This window comes from Ips typographus, linkage group LG2 (assembly GCF_016097725.1).
Source record: "Ips typographus isolate SLU linkage group LG2, UJ_Ityp_2.0, whole genome shotgun sequence".
Taxonomy (NCBI): domain Eukaryota; kingdom Metazoa; phylum Arthropoda; class Insecta; order Coleoptera; family Curculionidae; genus Ips; species Ips typographus.
This window is the reverse complement of record NC_138423.1, coordinates 12,992,660-13,019,792: the sequence shown is the minus strand read 5'-3', so window position 1 is coordinate 13,019,792 and position 27,133 is coordinate 12,992,660. Positions and strand designations below refer to the sequence as shown.

Sequence of the window (27,133 nt, the reverse complement as noted above, 5' to 3'; positions counted from 1 at the left end):
TGACATTCATACACGAAATATGTCTAGAATTTGACGTAGAATACAAAAATGAAAAAATATCCCATTCTGGTTAATTCGTTGCACGCATATTTTCTTATTTTTACTTTTTTTAATTAAAAAGGTTTTTTTAGACTCTCCAGTTGTGATAATTCAGGAAGTTAGTGGGTATTGTTAGGCTAGGTTAGGTAAGGTTAATTATTAGGAATTACTGGGCATTACAAGACATTAATGGGCATTACTGGCATATTAGAAATGAGTGTACAAAATTTTACTCAGCGGTTTACCCCTCGACTGTAACCCTACTGAAACCAGTTTGGTCATACCTAAATTTGATAGAGGATCAGCCAAAACTCTTGCTTCTCAAAAAGCTAAAAAGTAAAAGTATTCTGAGAAGCAATTATTTCTATTCTACAATAGCTAATCACTTATATGTTTGTGTTAGAAATTACAACAACAACAATAAAGACATTTTGTGAGAATGGATTTTGAATGAAAAGCCTCTAGTATCAAAAAAAAGACTTATGTAATCGAGGTTATCAGTATTCACTGATATCGAGTTCGTTGACCACGTTTTCAATCGTTTATTATCAAACACGAACCAAAAACGGCGAGAACGTTCGAGGCTGATTTGGATGAAAGTACGGCAACACTGCTCGCAACCAAGTGAAACTTCGTGCAGTTAAAATAGGGTTTCAGAGGTTAGTCGGAATCGAAACCCGTGTTCCCACTTCGTCGGTTCTCCTGTGTTGGGCATCTTGTTTATTCGTCGCGATGTTTTCGATCGAAAAATTTGGAAAAGTTATGGAGAAATACGGTTAATTGAGTTAACGTGCGAAACAATCGTTGAATGTTTTTATCTGTGATTTGTCAATTATTACCCTCACGTTCTGGGATTTGTGTTTATTTGAGTTGTTTGTGAGTGAGACTAATTTTTTTGTTTGTGATTTTTGTATGCTTTATCCGGGTTACAAGCTGATGTTTATTTGGATTACCTAATTTGATTCAGACGCAGCGAGGATATATTTTTTTTTAAGGTAAATGTTATTGTTAGAATCTTCTGTTCTGCGGCGTTTCAAGGATTTCAAGATTATCAGATGGTTTATATACATTCTTTTATGACAAGAATTAATGGAGTTATCGCTTAATTGGATAGCTAATTACCTTACCCGTATGTCTGACTCGACTTCAAAAGATGATGTATGAAGAAATAAACAATAATCTGCTTATAACGTTTCCTTTATGTTTATTATTGTTTACCTTCACTTCCCAGTTCCCATAATCCTCATGTTTTTTTTTGTTTCGTTTCGCCCCAAATCCTTTAGTAATTAACCAATTAATTCCTTTCGTTCAGACTCACGGTTAATCAAATGAGACGCGGTACTGAATGCATAGAAGATAATCCAATAGTGACATTAAATCAATGAAAAAATTTAAGGAGATGGAGCAAAAGTGGTGCAAAGTAGAAAAGGCATAAAACCGCCATAATTCTTGGAAAGGTCAGTTCAGATTATGTGGCCGAAATTGAGTCATCAAGCATCAATGTTCAAATTTTAGATGAAGTAAACTTGAGTTCATTTCTCGATTGAATCAATAATTTGCTTTACGCCCTAACGCAAATACATAGGCGAAAGCTAGAATTGTATGAAGGACAGCGGAAAATATTTTTTGATAACACACAGCAGTATCAAGTAATTTAAAAATACTGGAAAGCTATTGCAAGTGCAATTTACTGAAGAAAAGAGCAGCACATGAGCAAAAACCTAAACACTAGAATAAAAGAATTATGAAAGTCTACAAAATTTGAATTTGTTAGCGGCTGAGCAAAAGAATAATAATAATAATTCTCCTTTATTGCCAGCTCAGTTTACAACAACCATAGCAACGTCACAAAACTGTACAAAACAGTAACAATTCTGACAAATGATAAGATAAAACTAAGAAAAATACACTTACTTACTAATTTTACAATTATGTTAGATTAAAATTAAGTAAAATCAAAGGAATAAAAACTCTCTTCAATAGCATACTTGATTACTGCCTTTCTAAAAGCTTTAATGCCGTCAATCTGTCTTATGGCACTGGGTAAAGAACGACATGCAGTTACAGCACGATAACATGGGCCTCTCTCAAAAAAAGCAGAACCATGCCAGGGGACCGATAACTCGCCCCTGCCCCTAGTTGAAATGGACATTCCCTCAGAATAACAATCGCTGTTTCGAAAAAATTTGTACCAGCTGTACGAAATACATTGAAGGCACAGTGAGGCTCGAGCCGCCGAATGTACTCTTTGCAGAATACCAAGGGGTGTAACCCCAGCATTCCCCTAATTAGTCGTTTCTGAGACAAAGATTCTAGTAGCATACGGCGATGAGCCCCAAAAGCAGATCCCGTAGCTTATTAATGATTGAGAGTTCCTCTATATGTCGCTCCCACCTAAGACAGGTGAACCCCAAGAAACTTCACGGACTGTGCACTCGGAACAGAGGCCCCATGGAGCCAGACCAGCGGAGACTTGTTGTCATTTGATAACACAAAATATTTGTTCTCAACCTTATGGTAGTGGTGTGGTCCTACAAAATATTTCTACTCTTCGGAGTAGTTTAAAGTAGCAAACCTGAAATTTTTTGATTAATCTTCAGGGTCCTGTAAATTACTGCCAAGTGCCTACTAAATGAATCGTTTTACAGTTTACTAAAACCAACCGATTATACGTTCCAGTAATAGTTCTTAGCGGCTAGCAAATCCCTTTAACCTCGCTTTTAAGGCATCACTTTTCTATTTTTTACACAGTCTTTTACAAGGTCTTCTAAAAGTGGACATTTATTTTTACTTTGTTTTTGTCAGTAGTAGTAAAGATTGTTCAAATGGGAGGTTTACACAATTTGGTGATACAAGTTAGTTTAGCTAAACTTGTCGAAGTTATATCTTGTAGCTAAAGTAATCAAGATTGAAAGACTAGTAGCATGACCGCAGATTTTTATCTACTTTTGTTTTATATCTTAGATTTTTAGACCATTACGCCAGCAATAACACGTCACTTTCTAAACTGGAGAGGTCTTACGAAAATGGAAAAACTGTTCAAACTAGTTTAGACAGGATATTGCTCGAGATATTGGAAATGGAAAAAGAGAAAGACCCCAATGAAGGTACAAACAGATATCCATCTCCTGACGTATTTTGGAAGTAATTATTCGAATTAATAAAAGAAACAAGTTTAGTTATCAACGTTTTACTCAATCAAACATATCCTCTTGTGAAGCTATAGACCGAGCTGTAGACAGACAGAATGTCACTGTTGGTAGGTTTCCAGGTTTCCAAAAGAAAAACGTTTTAGATGAATTAATTTCAGCAAATAAACCAATATTAAAATTCAGGTCTGATGACTAACTAAAACAAACTGAGAAACCATAGAAATGCAGTATCATAAATAATTATTAGATGGAAATGACCAAAAGACAATATTGACCATAATAGACATGCCATTTCAAATTGTCTGACGATTGGTATGGATCATTCTTCATTAGGAGGATCACTAGAACCCGTTTGGTCAGATTTTGAAATAAAAGAATTTACTGAGGGTCCTTCTGAAAGAGACTAAATTTCTTCGGTGTTTTCAACATTGATTTGTGCTGGCGAAAAACTTGTGCTTTTGATAAGCAATGTCTCCCAAAGGTATGGTTTGTTAGGGATTACTGTGTTGTCCGGAAGTAATTGAACCTTCATCTGAGCAAATGTAGGTTAGTGTGTTGCCAAATGGGTTGCAGTATAGGCTTAGACGGCTTAGACAGTGCAATTTTTTTCTCCCACAGCTCGTATGATCAAATCTGAGAGAAAGCAATACACGAGGCAATACAAGAAACCCATTTGGACCCAATCACTGATGACAGTATTTTGGAAAGTGAAATGACACCTTTGGAAAATTGTATTGAGTTAGAGAACGTTTTTATTATGTATAAAGAAATATTGAATTTTGTCGTTTTTGTTTTCGTTTTTTGATAGATGACTATCAATGACTAAGGCAAGCTAGAATAGTGAGGCTTAAATGATTAAAGACATTTTGTATACTAAACAAAATGATAGAAAGCAAACAAAGAAACTCATGAATCGTCTAAACACACGATGACATCAATGTGATAATGAAATTACTCGTTAACGCCATACAGTTAGTATTGTTTTTACTCTCTGACGTCGCAGTGTCTTATTTTATACAAGTAGTTTGTTGTAGTTTGTTGGTACCATCCACTTTTAAAATCTGTTTGCGCTACTTTTGTATTTATGGATTAAATACACTGATCTACTAAATGTGCACATCTCAAATAAAGCACCAAAGAGAAGTATGTAGGTACTAATCAGTTCTGAATGAAAAATCTAGCAAACTGTTAACAATTCTCGAATATTCATAAGGATTTTAATAGGGGTTTCCTTGTTTATAAGTCTTGCCTGGATCTTACCGAGGTTATTACAACTGATATCATAAAGACTAAATAGATATTTACTAAATTCTTAAACTTACCTTACAAATTATTCTCTTTGTTGAGAAACTTTTGGAAGACTAGAAAGATAGTTCTGGTGTTTCAAAATGTTGTTTTGGTTTAATATTGAGATTTCTCTTTTAATAGTATTAATCTAAATTTTGGATGTATTATTATGGGTTAGGGTAGGTGATTAGTCTTTTTAGTGTGTTCATCTAATCATCACCAATTGGATATTAGCGAATAATAGTCGTTATAACAGTTTTTCTAACGTTTCTGCTTGCATAAGTAGTTCAAGGAAACTCATTTTAATATGAAAAATAGTTTTTTACAAAAATGTGGTTCTTGTCACGTGATAGATTGCTAGAGATTGCCCCGACATAAAACAATTTTTTTAATCTAAACCGAGATCTAGACGTTGCCAATGTTGCTATCTCATACCGTTTTTTCAATATGTGCTTGTTCCTTGTTTGGTTTAACCGTGGTTTTAACTTTTGGCACCGCCTGTAATGTTTCTTTTTAATTTAATTAACAAATAGATATAAGGTCTATAATTCAATCCAGTTATTTTTTGACAGAAAAAGTGGTGGTTAGAGCTTTCTCTCCAATTTTCTATTACAATATTTTATCCTACCTGGATATTTCAAATCTGGCTTTGACAGTTACTGAGATAACCATAGCACAAAGACCTCAAAAATTTGTTGTTCATTTTGACGTCTTATCGGAAAGATTTTGACAACGTGATGAATCTGCGGTTCAATGTATATAGCAAAAATTTGAAATACCAAACTTACTAGATATAATGAATCAATCGTACAACGCATAAAAAAACGATCAAACATCGGATTTAGATCCAACAAAAACTCAATTACCAAAACTAGTAATTCTTGAAAGTTCTTGAAAATAGGACCGCTGGCGTCAGCTATCTCAAATAATTAGACAAATACAACACGAAAAACTTACTCTGAAACCAAAAATTGCTATGTTATTTCGAGATATTTTCTCCAAAACAACTGTTCAGGCAACTTAAAAGTCTCTCTAGAAGGACTTGAGAGGAAGGCAAAGTTCACTTATCTCGGCTGCACGTTGAACGGGGACTGGGATCACTCACAGAAGATGTAACACATAGAATTGAAATAGCGAGAAGTACGTTTATGCAGATGAGACCGCTCCTGTCAGGTCGAGATCTGAATCTGGCTCTAAAGAAGAGAATAGTCATGTGTTATATATACTCCACTCTTCTGTACGGTGTGGATGCTTGGACGCTGTCAGACGCAATGGAAAAAAAGCTGCAAGCTTTTGAAATGTGGATTTTCAGAAGAATTCTTAGAATCTCTTGGATAGAAAGAAATACAAACGATGAAGTACTCCGAAGAATGGGAGTGAGGTGTAGAAAACTAGAGTATTTTGGCCATATCATGAGAAATAACAAAACAGAATTCTGCAAAACATAATCCAAGGCAAAGTTAATGGCCGACGAGGGCCTGGAAGAAGAAGAATTTCATGGCTGGCTAACCTGCGAAATTGGTTTGGACAACATCTACTGAACTGTTCCGATGCGCAGCCAATAAGATCTGCATAGCCATCATGATAGCCAACGTCCGTAATCGGATAGGGCAATAGAAGAAGAAGAAGAAGGACTCATTTTTCATATAAAATACTCTATCGGTCTGGTTTGTTAAAAAATTTTTTTTTATCTTTTGTGTACTAATCAGGGGCGGAAAGCAGAAACAAGGAAAAACGCTTTATTTAATCTTAATTATTCGATACATTGGATCGTAGAGAGTAAGTAGAACATTTAACATTATCAGTGAGAGTATAGGAAAGCTATTAAAATATTGTCTTAAAAAAATGAGCGACTTATGCTGTAGAAAAAAAGAGGCTTCAGTATCTTTAACTTAATGAAGCTTATCATATAGAAAATGAAAGATTGTAAATTAATAGCTTTCAGAAGAAAATCTAACATCTTAGAGAACAAAAAGAATGAAACTATGTTATAAAGGCATGCCATTTAATCGTGCAGGTCAGATGCGAACTGATAGTCTTTTCCTGTATTCGATTCTCGACTCGTTCGTTATCTGTATTACGATCTGATAATAAACTACATTAAATACGTATCACGTAACTTGAAATGCAGTTGCAGAAATGTTCAAGAGATCATGGATGTTAAATATAAATTGGTGGGTAACAATTATTAACCTCAACTTTCATCATCGCAAAACTTTGTCTGTACAGAGTGGAATGACAATTACCTACCGAGAAAACAACAGAATAAATTATTGTTCATTTCACTGTTTGATAAGAGCCTCAACTAGATAATTATTCGCATACACTTAATATCCAGCTGGGTACCTTCAAAACAGCGTTTTCCTTTCAATAGATCACACCTACGATTTTTCAAAATGCAAATACGACCAGTTGAAATCAGCAAAAGAATAAATAAGCAATAAATTACGTTTCTTCAGGTTGGAACCTTGCTACCTGGGTTTGGGTTTTGTCATTTTGTCGAGTGGGTAGAATTTACATTGAGGGGACAAGTGCGGAAATTTTATTTTCTTGTTCTCAAACTTTGGTTCTTCTAGTAGTTAATTATATATAAAAAATAACTAACCTTTTCAAATAATAAAGAATACTTCTTATTCCATGAATAATCGAGTAAATAATTAAATAAATCGTTTCGGAAATGACGCTCGGCTTACTTGGCAACGTATGATTACGTGAATCCGACCATTCCATACTATGATTTACTATGAATCTCGAAACTTGATTAAATAGAATTATACATGATCGGTATTTCGTGCTTCTTGAAACATTCATAGAAAAGCAAAATAAATACGTTTAAATTGCTGGTACCAGTGAATTGATATATCATTTTCTGGCATACTGGGTAATAATAAACTAACCGTGAATAGCCATTTATGTAGCAGACATAAAATTAAATTAAATTTTAAGTTGCTCTTTTGCTCTCTTTCAAGTTGTGGTTTTTTAAATTTGAACATCCTGTAACTTGGTTATTTTTTGAGTTCGGAGAGGTTGAACCACTCAAATTAATCGTCTTGCGCTTCTCTTTCCAGTGGTGTTGAGGAAGAAATTGTATCTGAAAAATTGCGTACACGTTGACCGATAACCGTCAATCACTATACTTTTCAAGCACACCCTGTATACTGGAAGCAGAAATGATCTTGAAAACTTACTGTGCTGAGTTAAGGAAGTGATTAGGAATATTTTTGGTCTCATGCAAATTTTTCGTAACTTTCACCGTTTTTGCGTTATTTAGGAAAAACTGGCTTGGTGTAACAAATTTTCAAATCAGTTGAAGTAGTTTTGAAATTTGAACATTCTGTAACTTGCTTATTTTTTAAAGTTTAGGGTGGTTCAACCACATAAACGAACCGTTTTAAACTCCTCTTACCAGTGGTGAAGAGTAAAATGTTCTATTTTAAAAATTGTGTACAGGGTGATAAAAATAGTGAACCACCATACTTTTCTTGCACACTCTGTATAATGAAAACAAAAACGGTCCTGCAAACTTACGGTTTTGAATTAAGGAGTTTATTAGGAACATTTTTGGCTCTTGCAATTTTGTTGTAACTTTTACCGTTTTTGAGTGCATAATTCAAAAAAGACAAATCAGTAAAATTGTGATCTGAAATTTGATCACGATTTGAGGACAGTCAAGGACAAAATCGCTTGTAAAACCCACTTGGAGTGACCGAATCATGTTTTTAAATACAATTTTGGATGCCTCATTAAATTTCCTACCCAAAAACACTACAACATTTCGTACAGTAAGGAAAAAATCGGTGTCAAAGTCTGAACTACCCTTGGACCTATCAGAAACACAGTTTGAAAAGCCAATCAGGGACAAAATCGCCTGTAAAACTCACTTGGAGTGAGAAAATAACTGTTTTAAGCACATTTTTGGAATCCTTATCAAATTTCCTATAATCTGAAAAAGCACTACAAAATTTTGTACAGTCAGGGAGCAAAATGCTGAACTGCCAGAAATACAGTACCTACTTGTAATTTACCGGTAAAATTTTCTTGGTAAAGTAAAATATTTACTTTACCGGTAATTTACCCATCACTAATATTTTTCACTCGATTTTTCAATAACAGCTAAAATCTACGTTTATCTTCACATCAATATGTCAGGATCAAATACTGTTCAAAACGTTAATTTATAATTTCCTTTTTGTGTTCAAAAAGCAAAACGTAATCGTGTACTTATATCAGAATTTCAGCAGAAATAAACCAAACATAGAAGGGAGTAAAATCAGTCATTGTCTTCATCCAAGAGAAGCAAGGTTTATAAATAGTAGAAAAAGGGCATTAAAATGTTTCTTGTAAATATCAGTTTTCTCAGTCTTTCCCAAGAAAATTTACTCAACCATAAACATCATCGAGAAATAAACTTAATAAACCAGGACCATGCATCCTCGATTATATCAGAAGTGAATGCATATCCTTAATTGAGGCCTTATACCTTATTCAGCTTACCATAATTATTTTAAAACTCACACCAACCAATAATGCATATTCAAAAGTAGAATTAAACCAATATGATCCTAATGGTTAGAGAAACAAAACGGCCGCCTATTTAAAAGTAGTGACAGTTATAAGAAGGTAGATATTGGAGTACAGGTAGAAAATTTATCGACCCTGGGCGAACTAAGAGCACGTCCAGCCAGTAATAAAATAAAGAGCAGATGTTAAAAGGCATCACAACAAAAGACTTGACTGAGCAAAGGCGGTGATAGTGTCCTTCCAAACAAGCCATAACACATTCGTGTGTGTTGTTCGTTAACTTGATCTAGAAAAAAACTGTTGTTCGGTAAAAAACTAGAACGGCCTTAGCGAGAGCTTAATTACTACATCAAATCCAAATAAGGAATGTCCTGGTTCACGCAGAAATAAAGGTTAGTTTTAATACTACTAGGGGTAATTAAGGCAAAGCGACTCAATGGCCCTTAGAATGGCCAATTACTTAATACGCACTAACAATACACTGTTCATCCATATTCCTTTGTACCTATAAGCTTGATTATCTTCCTCTGACTGAAGTTTAGTAGCGAAACTGGCTTTAATGCTAGTATTTAGCTGGCTAACTGACCAGAACTGTCACATTCCATAAGACTAATGGTGTTATGTTCTTAATAGTGTTATTTAAAGCAAAACTCAAATGTACGATTAAAAATATGCGTTCTGTACTTTGGTGGTTTTGAATTTAAAGTTTGTGGTTGTGGTTAGGTTAAATTCAAGTAGACCAGAATTTGACTATCACGTGATATTACATCTTCAAAACTAATGCTATGTCACCTGATGATTCCTTTCTGCTCGATGACAAAACAATTATGTTGTTTGTTTTTTATCTGTTACTTCTTATTTTTCTTCTTTGGTTTGCTTGGAAGGCAATTTTCTGTAGTGTGGCTAAATATTTACAATAATCCGAACAATAATCTTAATATTGTAGGACATAACAAGGTTTTTTTCTGTTGTTTTTTGGGATCTATGAAACACAAACACAAGCATGTTTTAACTAATTTGAAATGTTCTTTTTTGTTTGGGTTAAGTTACGAATTCTGGCAGGTCAGACAAAATACTCTCGAAAATACTTTAACATTTCTGCAGATTTTGTTACTTTGGTAGCTATTTGTGTAGCTACATTGGCGTTACAGAGTATAATCTCCTGAATAAAATTGGTCAAAAAACAGAAAAAATATAATAAAAAATGCTTGTTAGTTCACAATAAATTATCTTTCTTTCAGGTAAAAATCCATTTGCATACTGATGCCTTACTTTTTCAATGCTATCAACAATAAATTGATCAAAAATCATTTGGCGAAACCGAGGAAACGAGTAATTTTCTGTGTTATTCTGAACAGAAATAATTTTTGGTTAGAAAAATGCTCATTAAAATTACATAAATTATCTACGTTTCTTAAATTATCTTTATAAATAGAAAAAATACAAAAAATGCATAACACGGTAAAAAAGTAAAACGGATTAAAAGTAAAAATGTTACAGATAATACAGAATTTTTTAAATTATGAACAACATTGCATAACCCAAAACAAGAATAGAAATGGACTTTCGCGAAGACTGCTACAAACTAGGCTATCGATTACTTATAAAAATTTGAAAAAAGTTGACCTAACCTAATCTAATACAACCTAACCTAACCTTCTGAAGGAATTGATTGAAAAGTGACATTGCGTTCAACATACAAACAAGTCAGGAAATTTAAATGAGACACTATTTGACGAGGGGTAGACCGCCGATAATTTTTTGTACACCAAAATGCCTTTTTACATACAAAATACCTTGAAATGTCTTTAAATACCTCACAGTGATTCATTATGGCTCAAAATGACTCATAGTAATAATGCCTTAAAACTGCCTAAAATGCCTCATATTACCTTCAAATACCTCGAAATGCCTTTAAATTATTTAAACTGCCTCAGAATGCCTTCAAATGTTTACCTACACATTTGTGGCATTCTTAAATTTAATTATTTTGACCCTTGTCAAAATGTCATAAGGATTTATGATTCAAAAAAAAATTATTTCCTCAGGTTACCTGTTTGCTTTTCCAAATTTTGAAAGCCCAAAAGCTTAAAATTAATTTTTTTAAAAGTCACGTGATGTGAAGTTTTTAGGTTAGGTTAAGTGACAACGTAAAGGTTTTTCCAAATTTTTGACACTTGATTTGACCTTCTGTCGAAAGCTTAAAATTGATTTTCTAAGGTCAGCTGACTGTTTTTCCAAATTCTAACAAACAAAAATACTTTTTGTACGATTGTCTGAAATTACGGGCTATATTTTGACGTTTAAACGGATCTTCTAACTGTCGTAGTAACCAAGTTAGCACGTGTCAAATAAAGACACCTATCATTTAAAACTACGGTCACGTGACTTTAATAATTCAGTTTTTGAGCTTGCAACACTGTAAAGACCAGTTGACATTGTCAAAAACAGTCACGTGACCTTCAAAACGCAGTAAACTTTGGAAAGTTGATAAACAAAATTTGGACAGTTGTAAAAACTTAAATTGCAAAGTACACGTCTCGTGACGTTGATAATGCAATTTTTGAGCTTGCACCACTGTAAAGGTCAGTTGATATCTGTCAAAATTAATCACGTGACCTTCAAAACGAAGTGTAAACTTTGGAAAATTGATAAAAAAAATTTGGACAGTTGTAAAAACTTAAATTGCAAAGTACACGTCACGTGACGTTGATAATGCAATTCTGAGCTTGCACCACTGTAAAGGTCAGTTGATATCTGTCAAAATTAATCACGTGACCGTTAAAATGTGGTTTAAACTTTAAAAACTTGGTAAATAAAATTTAGACTATTTTAGACAAAATTGTAAAAGCTGAAATTGTAAGAGACACATCACGTGACTTTGATTATGCAATTTTAGAGCTTGCAACGCTATAAAGTTCAGTTGACACCTGTCAAAAACAGTCACGTGATCTTAAAAATGTAGTTTAAGTTTAAATGTTTGGTCTACTACAATGTATTCCTTAATATATCGCAAAATATCCTTTATTTAGGCTTTATTTCGCTCAAAATTCCAATAAAAATATCGCAGAAACATTTTGAAATATGTATACAAAAAGTGCCTCAAAATCCTACGATATACCTTAAAAATACCTCAAAATGCCTCGTAATACTTTGTAATACCTCAAAATGCTGGTAATACTGGCAAAGTGCCTCATTATACCTCGAGTGTGTAGACCAAAATACTTCGGCGATCTACCTACCCCTCGACAGTATCCCAATAAGTGCTACAGTGAAAGTTTTACAGCAAATATTTCAGGTTATAATTGACCTAAATTTCCTGAATGATATATTCCCAAGAATGATAATATTGTCAAAATTGTCAAGAATTTTAAATGAGACACTGTATAATTTTAGGCCAGTGGATTGGGTTACACAGTGACCTCAAAAATGCTACAGAAAAAGTGTCCCGTTTTCGATATATTTAAGGTCAAAATAGACTGGCAAAGTCACTGTGGTTAAAGTGCCAAAAGTCAAGAATTTTAAACGAGACACTCTATATATTATAGGTCAGTGGATTGCGGATACTCAGTCCTACAGTGTGTATAGAAAAAGTATCCCGTTTCCGATATATGTAGTTGAGGTCAGAATTGAGCTTAACTTTCTGAAGGAGTTGGTTGCAAAGTGACGTCACTAGGTTCAAAATGCCAAAGATCAAAAAATTCAAATGGGACATCTTGTATATTTTTAGGTTAGTTGATTGAGCACACTCAGGTGATGCTAAAACCACTAAAATTGTTTTTATAAGAACAGATATAGCGAGGATATTAGGTATTACAAATGCACAATTTCTGTGAAACTTAAAAATAATTTTAGTAATGCTGAAAAAGGTTGAAAAAAATGTGGTCGCTTTATCTTTCAGTTTATCATTAGATTCATAAAAATAGCTGTTAAAGTTCTACAATAAATGCTTAGTGAACCATCAGAAAACTAAGCAAAATCCCTGATGGATTTCAAATACTAGAAAATAGAAAAGTTCTGGTTGAGTTTTAACAGATTTTGACTCGAAAACTTATGATTATGAGACTAAGTTAGAATTCTGTTATTTCAATAATGTAAACAGAATTACTACAAAGAAAACGTTAAGGCTTGGTGCAATGCGAGCTGAAATAATTGAAATACCTTACGAAAAGTGCACGGCGATATATTAACAAGTAGGTATTATTTAATCCCCTGTATAAATAAACCTAATGATGTAATTTAGTCGATATAGCCCTAGTTTTATCTCAATAAGGCTATTAAAACTACCTGTTACGGTAAAATAAAAAGTTCTAATTTGTGTGATTTGTGTGTATGTAATATTTAATAGTTAATTAAATTAAAAGAATATGTTGCTGTTGTAAGTTGTAACTACTCCCTAATAACATTTTGAAGAGAATATGAATTTTAACTAAGTATGACACACTTTTCTTGTTACGTTTCACATATACAACCGCAAATAACTATGATTGCATCATTTAAATTAACTTCGTGGTTACTGTAGAAGGATATAAAGCCCGGTGTCAACAACCAATCCTGAAAAAAAAAACATTTGAATAAATTACATTGTAATATCGTGGAGCTGCAGGTCATTGTCTATTGCTGTCAAGTCAATTTATTATAGAATTAGCGATCTGTTTAAATCAGATTTAACAGACACAGATACCCACCTAGTGCAAATTGAAAATCCACCTTGGTGTTATTTCAAATGACAGGGCATTTGTTGATGTTAAATCACGCGTAATCGCCAAGGACGCGCCCATTTTGAGTCACCCACTGTTCTATACCGCCGTTACATTGCAATTTTTCTAAAAACCTGTTCACACTTGATCACTGCGTTATAGAAAGGGATTAGAGAACTCAATCAGATTTTATCTTGTGTCTATTGATTTTTCCAACCGCTTAAACGAAAATGTATACTTTTACCCGCCAATTGAGCCCTAGGCAACAGAGTGTACACAAATTTAAATTTTAATTGCGTTGTTTACTCATTTTAAACAAATCCCAGCCAAACATCGGTATTTGCTTCATTGTGCAAATATGCGCTTTTCACAGGACACATGATACCGCAAATTATTAGTACCGTAGCAATTTCCGATGGATCAAAAACGACGAATAAATTAAATTATCGTTATTTCGAAAATTTCAACTTCAGTTAACTATGAGATGTACTTTTTTTGGTACTACACCATTTTCAAATATATTTCAGATAAGGCCAAATGAGATTCAGAAAAGGTCAATCGTAATTCAGATTAAGGAACACTGCAATACAGAAACCATCAAATGAAGTTAAGACATTCTATAAAATACATTATCTGTAGATAAAATTACCAAAGCTGAAACTCCAAGGCACTTTAATATACTTTATGTTTCACCTATACGTTATGAATACATAATACCTTGGAAACGGTGTAGGTTATAGTATTCATAACAACCTGAGGGCATTATAGGCGGGCGTTATGATACCGCCCGCTGACTGACAGGACTATATGCAAATAAAGATTGCAGTATATATAGGGTGTCCCCCGAGGGGTAGACCGCCGATATTGTTTTGTACACCAAAATGCCTTTTTGTATATAAAATACCTTGAAATGCCTTTAAGATACCTGACAATGCTTCTGTTATTGCTCAAAATGCCTCATAGTTATAATGCCTTAAAACTGCCTAAAATGCCTCGAAATACATCCAAATGTCTTTAAATTATTTAAACTGCCTCAGGATACCTTCAAATGTTTACACATTTGTGGCATTCTTAAATTTAGTATAAGTCCCCTGGTATTGAGATAACGATAAATCTTGATGAAATACACCCTTGAAATTAAATTTTTTATGGTCACGTGACAGTTTTTTGGTCTGAGAAAGTAGCATTGTCAAAATGTCGATAAGGATTAATGATTGAATAAAAATAACTTCCTCAGGTTACGTGACTGTTTTTCCAAATTTTAAAGACTCAAAAGCTTTAAATTAATTTTTTTAAAGGTCCTGTGACAGTTGAATTGATTTTCTAAAGTCAGTGTAAAAAATTCCAATTATGATAAACAAAAAAAATTTTTTGTACGGTTGCCTGAAATTACGGGTTATATTTTGACGTTTGCACGATTCCTCTAACTGTCATAGTAACCAAGTTAGCACGTGTCAAATAAAGACACTTATCATTTAAAAGAAACAGTTGAAAAATTGGTAATTTAAATTTAGACAGTAGTAAAATTGCAAGAAGTAGGTCGCGTGACTTGATAATTCAATTTTTGTGCTTGCAACATTGTAAAGGCCAGTTGACATTGTCAAAAACAGCCAGGTGAACTTTAAAACAAAGTTTAAACTTTAAAAAATGGTAAATTAAATTTAGACAGTTGTAAAAAAATTCTGCATGTTCTTGCAACACTTAAAGGCCAGTTGGCATCTGTCAAAATTAGTCATTTAAAATGTGGTTTAAAATTTTAAAATTTGGGAAATTAAATTTAGACTATTTTAGACAGTTGTTCAAGCTAAAATTGCAAGAGACACATCACGTGACTTTGATTATGCCATTTTAGAGCTTGCAACACTGTCCAAGTCAACTCACACCGGTCAAAAACAGTCACGTGACTTAAAAATCTAATTTAAATGTTGATCATTTGTTAATTTAAATTTAGACAGTAGTTGTAAAAGCTGAAATTATAAAATACACGTTACGTGACGGTAATAATACAATTTTGAGCTTGCAATACTGTAAAAGCCAATTGATATTGTCAAGAAGAGTCACGTGAACTTCAAAACGCAGTTTAAACTTTAAAAAATGGTAAATTAAATTTAGACAGTTGTAAAAACTAAAATTGCAAAGTACACGTTACGTGACGTAGAAAATGCAATTCTGCATGTTCTTGCAACACTGTAAAGGCCAGTTGGCATCTGTCAAAATTAGTCACGTGACCTTTAAAATGTGGTTTAAAATTTTAAAATTTGGTAAATTATATTTAGACTATTTTAGACAGTTGTTCAAGCTAAAATTGCAAGAGACACATCACGTGACTTTGATTATGCCATTTTAGAGCTTGCAACACTGTCCAAGTCAACTCACACCTGTCAAAAACAGTCACGTGACTTAAAAATCTAATTTAAATGTTGATCATTTGTTAATTTAAATTTAGACAGTTGTAAAAGCTGAAATTATAAAATACACGTTACGTGACGATAATAATACAATTTTGAGCTTGCAATACTGTAAAAGCCAATTGATATTGTCAAGAACAGTCACGTGAACTTCAAAAAGCAGTTTAAACTTTAAAAAATGGTAAATTAAATTTAGACAGTTGTAAAAACTAAAATTGCAAAATACACGTTACGTGACGTAGAAAATGCAATTCTGCATGTTTTTGCAACACTGTAAAGGCCAGTTGGCATCTGTCAAAATTAGTCACGTGACCTTTAAAATGTGGTTTAAAATTTTAAAATTTGGTAAATTATATTTAGACTATTTTAGACAGTTGTTCAAGCTAAAATTGCAAGAGACACATCACGTGACTTTGATTATGCCATTTTAGAGCTTGCAACACTGTCCAAGTCAACTCACACCTGTCAAAAACAGTCACGTGACTTAAAAATCTAATTTAAATGTTGATCATTTGTTAATTTAAATTTAGACAGTTGTAAAAGCTGAAATTATAAAATACACGTTACGTGACGATAATAATACAATTTTGAGCTTGCAATACTGTAAAAGCCAATTGATATTGTCAAGAACAGTCACGTGAACTTCAAAACGCAGTTTAAACTTTAAAAAATGATAAATTAAATTTAGACAGTTGTAAAAACTAAAATTGCAAAATACACGTTACGTGACGTAGAAAATGCAATTCTGCATGTTCTTGCAACACTTAAAGGCCAGTTGGCATCTGTCAAAATTAGTCACGTGACCTTTAAAATGTGGTTTAAAATTTTAAAATTTGGTAAATTATATTTAGACTATTTTAGACAGTTGTTCAAGCTAAAATTGCAAGAGACACATCACGTGACTTTGATTATGCCATTTTAGAGCTTGCAACACTGTCCAAGTCAACTCACACCTGTCAAAAACAGTCACGTGACTTAAAAATCTAATTTAAATGTTGATCATTTGTTAATTTAAATTTAGACAGTTGTAAAAGCTGAAATTATAAAATACACGTTACGTGACGATAATAATACAATTTTGAGCTTGCAATACTGTAAAAGCCAATTGATATTGTCAAGAACAGTCACGTGAACTTCAAAAAGCAGTTTAAACTTTAAAAAATGGTAAATTAAATTTAGACAGTTGTAAAAACTAAAATTGAAAAATACACGTTACGTGACGTAGAAAATGCAATTCTGCATGTTTTTGCAACACTGTAAAGGCCAGTTGGCATCTGTCAAAATTAGTCACGTGACCTTTAAAATGTGGTTTAAAATTTTAAAATTTGGTAAATTATATTTAGACTATTTTAGACAGTTGTTCAAGCTAAAATTGCAAGAAACACATCACGTGACTTTGATTATGCCATTTTAGAGCTTGCAACACTGTCCAAGTCAACTCACACCTGTCAAAAACAGTCACGTGACTTAAAAATCTAATTTAAATGTTGATTATTTGTTAATTTAAATTTAGACAGTTGTAAAAGCTGAAATTATAAAATACACGTTACGTGACGATAATAATACAATTTTGAGCTTGCAATACTGTAAAAGCCAGTTGATATTGTCAAAAACAGTCACGTGACCTTAAAAATGTAGTTTAAACATTGAATTGTTGAAAAATTGGTAAATTATTATAAAAATTTGTAATGAATATTGTTTAAACTCAATATCATGTAACAAAAATTTTACCATAATAATTACATGTGCGGTCAATTTTGTTATATTGATAGACTATATTGTCTACTGCAATGTATTCTTTAAACTATCGCAAAATTTCGTTTATTTAGGTTTTATTTCGCTCAAAATTTCAATGAAAATATCACAAAACATTTTGAAATATACAGACAATGCCTCAAAATACTCTCAAATACCTTACAAATTCCTCAAAATGGCTCGTAATGCCTTGTAATACCTCACAATGGTTCGTAATAATGGGAAAGTACCTCATAATACCTCGAATGTGTACACCAAATTACCTCGGTGTCCCTAAAATGAGGCTTAATTATAATAATCTAACCCAACTTATATTAGGCCAAAATAGATGATGTCGGAGATACAGAGTGTCAAAAGTACATTTTAGTTTTTCATGATTAATTTGATTTATAATTAGCGTATAAAATTCCGGAGGGGAGAATTTGTAGGGTGAATAATTAAAATGATATAATTTTTATTGTAATAACACGCCACTTCTGGTAGCTTACATTTAGTTAAAACGCCGTCACTTTTTTAAGACACTCATGGTCGATTGTACCAACATGGTTTAAGACAACCTAGAGTAATTTTTGGTTTGACTGTGATATTTTACATACTATTTGTTACATTCAAAACTCAAATTAGCTTAAGCTACCCCTAAAAATGTTAGTGCAATCACTTATCAGGTTTTAAAAAAAATCGCGTTATGTCTTAGTCAGGTTTAAGATAATTCTTACTTAAAAATTCAAAGATATTCAATTAAATTAAAATTGTAATGAAAACTAACTTAGTAACTTTTTTTCCTTAGTGTAAAGCAATTACTTCAATGTATTACTAAAACTTAATTTAAACCAGATACATGAAACGATTTTTTAAATACAAATATCTCAAAAACCATTGCTGAAATCACGCTTACTAGGTAGGTATGTGTTTAAGGTAATTTAAGTAAAATACGTTACAGAATAAGAATTATTAATTAACATTTTTATGAGAATGCCTCAAAAAATATTAAAACATACTTTTGACACTTTTTAAATTGTACTTGTATTCTTCGACTTTTGAACTAAGGTAAGTTGGGTTCAATCGTCATATTTGACCTCAAGAATTTGTGGTAGCATTTTTTCAGCACAATTTTAGTGACATCCTGTATAATAGGATAACACAGTATGACAGTAAATTTTAATAGATCAACGCATACGATAATGTGACCATAAGGATTTGTTCTATTCAATAAACATTACAAAGATTGCAGTTAATGGGAATCAAAAAATACACAATCAATCAACATCAATGAATAAACATAGACAAATATAATTGGTAAAATACTATATTGTCTCTTTGTTCGGACGTTATGATATAAGCAAAGATTAAGTTAACTGTGTGAAAGTAAAAGTATAAGTTGTACTAATGCCAAGAGTAGAAAAGAGATTAGGTTTGCTTTGGAAAAGTTTAGGTTTTTTGTTGAAAATGGGAGTATAGAATAGGATTAGGTTAATGAAACACGTGTAGACGGATTGGAAGAGTTAATAAAACTTTGTTGCTCCTTTAAAAACTAAATTTATGTGGTTTTTATTATGAAACTTTTGTGAAGTTTTTACAATGTCAATTGTATAATTTTAAACTTTACAAGTCTATTATACAGAAGTGGATAGCAAACTATTAATTTTGTGGTTTGGGGTGACCTACTTAGAACAAAATTTGCAATATTATGTTTCAAAAAATCTAATTTAACCAAGATTTACACAAATCTTTAATCTAGCAAAATTTGGCAGCAAAATGTTGCAATTTTTGATTCGAATCGAGTAATTAACACTATCAGATCACAAATCTTTATCAATTCTGATCCTCAGACAGGATTTTCATTAGGTCTGTTCGCAGAGGCAATCCCTGACTGGTTTTCAACTTAGAAACACAACAAATGTCAAGTTTTATTGGTTGAACGCTCACGTAACTGTGACGTTTTCTGACTTGTGACCAATGGATATGTATCTATTTCTCTGATTGCTATTTGGAGATTCTGTCTGCGAACAGACCTAATATAAGAACACTGGTCAAGTAAAATGGGTTGTTAATAAATTAAGAGATTCTGTCACGGATTCTGTTCTCGAATCACCTATAACTTTAAAATGGGAAAAAGCAGGCAATTTAGTCTGGGATATTCTCTGTTCGTGTTTCTAACTAGCTTGAATTATGTTGCTGTGTTAAACACAGTCTTTTCGATTTTGTTTTACACGTTTTTCGTTGCGGATCATTTTCGTTTAATTACTATACTACCGCAATTAAAGTAATGAATTACACTTAAATCAGTGAAATTCTCGTTTCCACTGACCAGCTAAATATTTTTCTACCTTTTATTACTCATTGATAACCCACATAAGAGTAATAAAATATTTATACACGCCTGCGGTACGTATGTGTTTAACAGTTCTATTGAGCTCGATTGCATCGTGATTAGAAAGGATATAGGCGTATTAAAATGGCCAGGTGTGGGATGTTCAGTGTTTGGGTGTATTGAATTTCGATAATAACGGATTTCCATGTTCTTAGTTCGGTTACTTTCATTCCTAGTTTCAGGCCTAGAAAGCTTCGTGACTGAACTCTTGCATAAACTCAATTTATGACTCTGAAAACGGTCGCAACCCTAAAACTGGAAAGCCGAACGAAACTAATGGTTATAAAATTAAACTTCGGATAACCCGAGTAAAACTAGACGTTTCTATTTTATTTTCATGGAAACGCCTATATTTTTCAGTGACGGCGAAATTCGAGTTCTTAATTGGGTTTTCCCCAAAAGCTTTCAAATAGATAATAACCTGATATAAAAGTTAGAAGTAAATTACATATTATACATGTCCATTTCTATGTATTATTGTACTTAAATAGTCTAACAGCAACTAGAGTTGTTCAAAATATCAGCCAAATAACTTAAAAAAAGTTATAATAAAGAACTAGAAAACTGTTTAGGTTTGTAAGGTCAGGCAACAAAATTATTGTTTCTGTACTGGTCTTTATATAATTTACCGTAACCGTAACATTGCCATTATGTAGGTTGTAAATTGTGTGTTTCATTTTATATACTGCGAATTGCCTAAATCACATGTTGTATTTTATAGTGTTTTTTTTCAGGTAATTGGATAGGAAATTTAATGAGGATTCTAAAATTGTGCTTAAAACAGTAATTTTTTTACTCCAAGTCGATTTTATCCGTGACTGTCCTTTCAAACTGTGTTTCTGGCAGTTCAAATTTTGACACCGTTTTTCTCTCTGACTGAACTAAATTTTGTATGGATTTTTCAGGATATCGAATAGGACATTTAATGAGGATTTCAAAAATGTGCTTAAAACAGTCATTTTCTCACTACAAGTCGGTTTTACAGTCGATTTTGTCCGTGACTGTCCTTTCAAACTGTGTTTCTGGCAGTTCAAACTTTGACACCGGTTTTCTTCCTAACTGAACTAAATTTTGTGCGAATTTCTCAGATTATCGAATAGAAAATTTAATGGGGATTTCAAAAATGTGCTTAAAACAGTTATTTTTCTCACTCCAAGTCGGTTTTACAGTCGATTTTGTCCGTGACTGTCCTTTCAAACTGTGTTTCAGGCAGTTCAAATTTTGACACCGTTTTTCTCTCTAACTGAACTAAATTTTGTACGAATTTCTCAGATTATTGAATAGGAAATTTAATGGGGATTTCAAAAATGTGCTTAAAAACAGTGATTTTCTCACTCCAAGTCGGTTTTACAGTCGATTTTGTCTGTGACTATCGTTTCAAACTGTGTTTTAGGCAGTTCAAATTTTGACACCGTTTTTCTTTTTAACTAAATTTTGTACGGATTTTTCAGGTTATCGAATAGAAAATTTAATGAGGATTTCAAAAATGTGCTTAAAACACTCATTTTCTCACTCCAAGTCGGTTTTACAGCCGATTTTGTCCGTGACTGTCCTTTCAAACTGTGTTTCTGGCAGTTCAAACTTTGACACCGTTTTTCTCTCTGACTGAACTAAAATTTGTACGGATTTTTCAGGTTATTGTATAGGAAATATGATAAGGATTCCAAAAAATATGAGTAAAATCATTATCTTGCTTAAAACACTCATTTTCTCACTCCAAGTCGGTTTTACAGTCGATTTTGTCCGCGACTGTCCTTTCAAACTGTGTTTCTGGCAGTTCAAACTTTGACACCGTTTTTCTCTCTGACTGAACTAAAATTTGTACGGATTTTTCAGGTTATTGTATAGGAAATATGATAAGGATTCCAAAAAATATGAGTAAAATCATTATCTTGCTTAAAACACTCATTTTCTCACTCCAAGTCGGTTTTACAGTCGATTTTGTCCGCGACTGTCCTTTCAAACTGTGTTTCTGGCAGTTCAAACTTTGACACCGTTTTTCTCTCTGACTGAACTAAAATTTGTACGGATTTTTCAGGTTATTGTATAGGAAATATGATAAGGATTCCAAAAAATATGAGTAAAATCATTATCTTGCTTAAAACACTCATTTTCTCACTCCAAGTCGGTTTTACAGTCGATTTTGTCCGCGACTGTCCTTTCAAACTGTGTTTCTGGCAGTTCAAACTTTGACACCGTTTTTCTCTCTGACTGAACTAAAATTTGTACGGATTTTTCAGGTTATTGTATAGGAAATATGATAAGGATTCCAAAAAATATGAGTAAAATCATTATCTTGCTTAAAACACTCATTTTCTCACTCCAAGTCGGTTTTACAGTCGATTTTGTCCGCGACTGTCCTTTCAAACTGTGTTTCTGGCAGTTCAAACTTTGACACCGTTTTTCTCTCTGACTGAACTAAAATTTGTACGGATTTTTCAGGTTATTGTATAGGAAATATGATAAGGATTCCAAAAAATATGAGTAAAATCATTATCTTACTCCAAGTCCAGTGGGACGATTTTGTCCCTGATTGTCTTTTCAAACTGTGTCTGACAGTTTAAATTTTGACACCTCTTTTTTCCCTGACGGTACCAAATTTTGAATTGTCTTCAGGTTATTGAATAAGGATTTCAAAAAATGTACTTAAAACTTAAATACTCAAAGTGGGTCCCGTGACGGTCTAGCTAAATTATCCTCTAAATCCACGTGACATCTGTCACTAATGCTTTTGGTGAAAAAAATATCTCTCTGATAAAAATCTGTATTTTTGAAGTAGGTATGGTTTATATGTATAGCAAACTGGCATTATTTTTCCATGTGGAATCATCGATAATTAATTTATTGCAAATCTGTAATAATAGTCGTGAGGTCTATTTTTTCGGTCAATTTACGTTAGAAGTAATCGTAAGCTTGAAAATGTTTTAATTGTAATATATTGATCGATGTCTTTGGTTGAGGGACATCTGGGCTTATTTTCTGGGGAGCATGTTTTCCATAAATTTATGTGTTTTTATAAATAATAATTTGAAAGCTCGAGAGGTATTTAGTGAGGTTATTTCTCGAAATGTCTTCAAAACGTTTAAATTTTATTTATTATTTGGAAATTAACTACATTCAATAAACTAATCGAATAGTGTCAATGATTCCACGAAGACGTGCAATCGTTATGGCTGTATTTTTTGGAAAATTTCCGGAAAAATTATCGAACCTGATACTTTTTGTCCCATGACTACAATGATTGAGTAAAACAATCAATATAAAACAACACTGTTTTAATAAAATGTGTTTAAACAGAATATGGTGAATATGAGGTTATGAGCAATTGAGTAAACAAATAAAGTAAATGAGGTGTTAGTAAATACCTAAATTGAAGTTAAACCGTGTATTTACACATAAACAAGCACTCAAAATGTTCTGTGTATCACTCACAGTATTGATTTCCAATTAAAAAATTATCACTTACAATGGACAATTTAATAAATTCTGCATTATAAATCATTCATTCATTCATCAATATAACTAACCTTAAAATAATAATTTTAATTCAACAACATTTCTACTAACGGAAGTCTCATTCAACCTGGCGCTATTAGATCACATATTTGTTTAACATCTGTTTTTATTTATTTAACAACAGTTGATAAACGCGAATTTTGTATGATGACCTCATTGTCAAGGATTAACAGCCAGAAACCCAAATACGTGTCATTGATCAAATAAATTTGTTGCATATGAATGAAAGATTTCCTTTGGCATTGAATATGTTTATCACTATTTGGATTGCCGATCATATTTACCGACAAAACAGTTCCACATGGCGCCATCACAATGAGGCTAATTAATTTTAATGTTCGCATGTCCAAACTTGTCAATGTTAAATCGCGTCCAATTATTCACTACATCATTTAAGGAAAGTGCACGTTTACAGTAATGTCCCGGATGGTTTCTAAACATTTTTAATGGTAAAGTGTGAACACCTATAAATATATTTGCTGAAACAACAGATAGCAACGGAGGGTTCTTATTAAATATAAATAATCTTGATGCAAACCCAGCTTTCCGAGAAAAGCAAATGCCAGTGTGTTTATTAGTTTACGGCCCTGACATGGAGTTCAGTTAAGATGTCCTAAAGATACACTAAAAATAAATATTAGGTTATCGCAGACGATAATGCCGGCTGGGTTTATTGTGTTTGATAATACAAAAGGATCCGAGAAAATAATGGAATTATCAAACTGGTAAGTGAGTTGTATCAGACACTTCCCTGCAAACTAAACTCGGTAAATATTTCCAATTTGCTGTGTATAGTTGGAAACTGATAAGAACGGTCATGTTTCCTGAAAGGCAAAGATTATTAAAATATTACATGTAAATTCCTGGAACATTATAGAAGTTTTCTTTCAAGTTTTTCTTTAGCCGGAAATGTGGCCTGTATGAGGCAGGAAATGCCTGCGGGATTGCTCGAGCCATTTCCATATAAATTCGTATCGGGAGTTAAAAAAGTTGATCGATTGACATACCAATACGCGTTATGGATTCATAAAACAAAAAAAAATTGCAAGAAATATATTTTATTAAAAAAGTTTTGATACTACTCGTTTCTGCTTTTTTTGGCTGTATAAAGGCTAATATAATATTTATGTAAAATTTCCTTAATAAAATTGGGGTATGTTTATAGTTTAGACGTGAAATGCAGAAATTTTACTATGGCGACAGCTGACTGAATGAAAAATGTTTATACAGTGCGTTTTTTTTAACGCGCAACATAGGATTTCACGTGTTAAATTTTTAAGTCCATGTTAGACCATGTTATTTTGGAATTACAGGTGTAAAACTTGACAAGTGTGTCTTTAGTACCCTGAAGCTTAAGTACAACCACCAATTCGGTCCAAAAAGTGTTTACAAACTAGCAAAAAGTCATCTTCTTTCGAAAAGTTTTATACTCCCTGTATGTATGGTAGGTGTTGTTTTTGATACTGACAGGGCAGATAGCAGGTAAACATACATACAGGGAATATGGAAAGATAAAATATGTTCCAAAAAAGATGACCTTTTGCTAATTTGTAAACACTTTTTAGACCGAACTGGTGGTCTTACTTAAGCTTCATGGTACTGAAGACACATCTTCCAAGTTTTATACCTGTAGTTCCAAAATAACATGGTCCAACATAAGCTTAAAAATTTAATACGTAAAATCCTATGTTTCGCGTTAAAAAAAACGCACTGTATAACGAAAATCGAATAACATTAGGATGTTCTAAATTAACAATTAAACAAAATTTGCATTAAAGTCAAAATAATTTTCTTAAAGTTAACACGTTTGTATATGACATGCTATAGGAGTTACAATTTACACAAAACTAAAATAAATTTTCACTTAAAAGTTGACCAACTTTCAACTTTGGGTGAAATTCGGCCTAATTCTTGAACCCTTCCCTGTTTATGGGTCTTTCCATACATAGTTTCCATATCTCCAATTTCTTATCCATCATTTTATCAAGGATACACCAATGCCACTACAGCCAAACAAAACTTCATCTCTTGTTTAATATTTTAAAATTTTACAAATGATTATTTTATAGCTAAACTTTTTCATGAATGAAATCATGAATTTTTTACCCTCTTTAGGTTAGCATATGTTTAGAATACGTCAAAGTCAAAAACACATCCATGTCATTTAATTTAACATATCTTGAAAAGTATAAACGACATTCATTTTCTTCTCAGTTACTTTTACAAGTAATTTAAATTAAATTTTTTAATTTGGAGGTATAAACTGGGCATTAAGTTATAACAATTAATACAGATTTTTGACACATTTGTTTTATTTTGTTATTGCCGTTGTCATTTGTCATTTATATAAAGAATAATTTACAACTTTCAGATTATAATTTTTTCTGTTGTTTTATTAAAACATCTACCTTTGATATATGTATATTTTGACGTCTTTCTGCACTCATTCCTAGAACAAACCTTGTCTAACATAACAAAACACAAAAACCAAGAAAAAAACCTTTCCTAATAAGTATAAATTAAAAAGGTTTTGGAGACCGAAAATAAAAAATAAAATTTCACATAAAATGGCAAATATCTCAGAAACGGATATAGATAGGTATATGACATTAATACGCGAAATATGTCTAGAATTTGACGTAGAATACAAAAATGAAAAAATATACAGGGAATTCCATTCCGGTTAATTCGTTGCACGTATTTTCTTACTTTTACATTTTTTAATTAAAACATTTTTTATTATTAGAGGTTAGGTTATTTTAGATTTTCCAGTTGTGATAATTCAAGTTAGTCGGTATTGTTAGGCTAGGTGAGGTAAGGTTAATTATTAGGAATAACTGGGCATTACAAGAAATTAGTGGGCATTACTGGCATATTAGGAATTAGTGTACAAAATTTTACTTAGCAGTTTACCACTTGATTTTTTTAAGTTTTGAAATTACAATTTATTGAGTTTTACAAAAAAAGTGAGTTAAAAAATTAAAAAAAAAAAACGATTAATCAGTACAAAAACGAACAAAATATGTCGCCTTCTTAAATATTAACATGTTTATTAAGGAAAACTTTGTACAGGGTGTCACATTCTCGACTCTTTCGGAAGGTCTCTTTCCATCTCCCTTATTTTTAAGTATACAGGGTTGCGGTTTTTGTTGACAGTGACTACAGTGATGACAAAATGAGTTATTTTAATTTTTAACAAAAGTGATGCAATGTTGTTAAATAGTCAGTTTTTCTAAAACATTCAATAATCAGATTTTTACAGTGTTGCTTAGTTTAGCAACAATTAAGTTTGTTCGAAATTCATGAAGAAATGTTGCCAAACCGACCATTTTCGTAGAAACGAACCATCAAATCACATTTAAAAAATTAAAGATTATTATTCAC

General features: G+C 32.3%; 1 protein-coding gene across 7 annotated transcripts in view; it reads left to right on the top strand.

Moving 5' to 3' along the window:
• The first annotated feature begins 649 nt into the window (after positions 1-649).
• Positions 650-27,133, top strand: part of kug (FAT atypical cadherin kugelei) — a 349,347-nt gene continuing 322,863 nt past the window's right edge. For 4 of the 7 annotated variants that reach the window (XM_081973260.1, XM_081973258.1, XM_081973257.1 and 1 more), the window contains exon 1: positions 654-1,034. The gene's annotated coding sequence lies outside the window, so the exon portion shown is untranslated. Of the gene's footprint in view, positions 1,035-27,133 lie in introns of all 7 variants that reach the window. The other 3 variants (XM_081973261.1, XM_081973256.1, XM_081973259.1) reach the window with 3 other exon arrangements.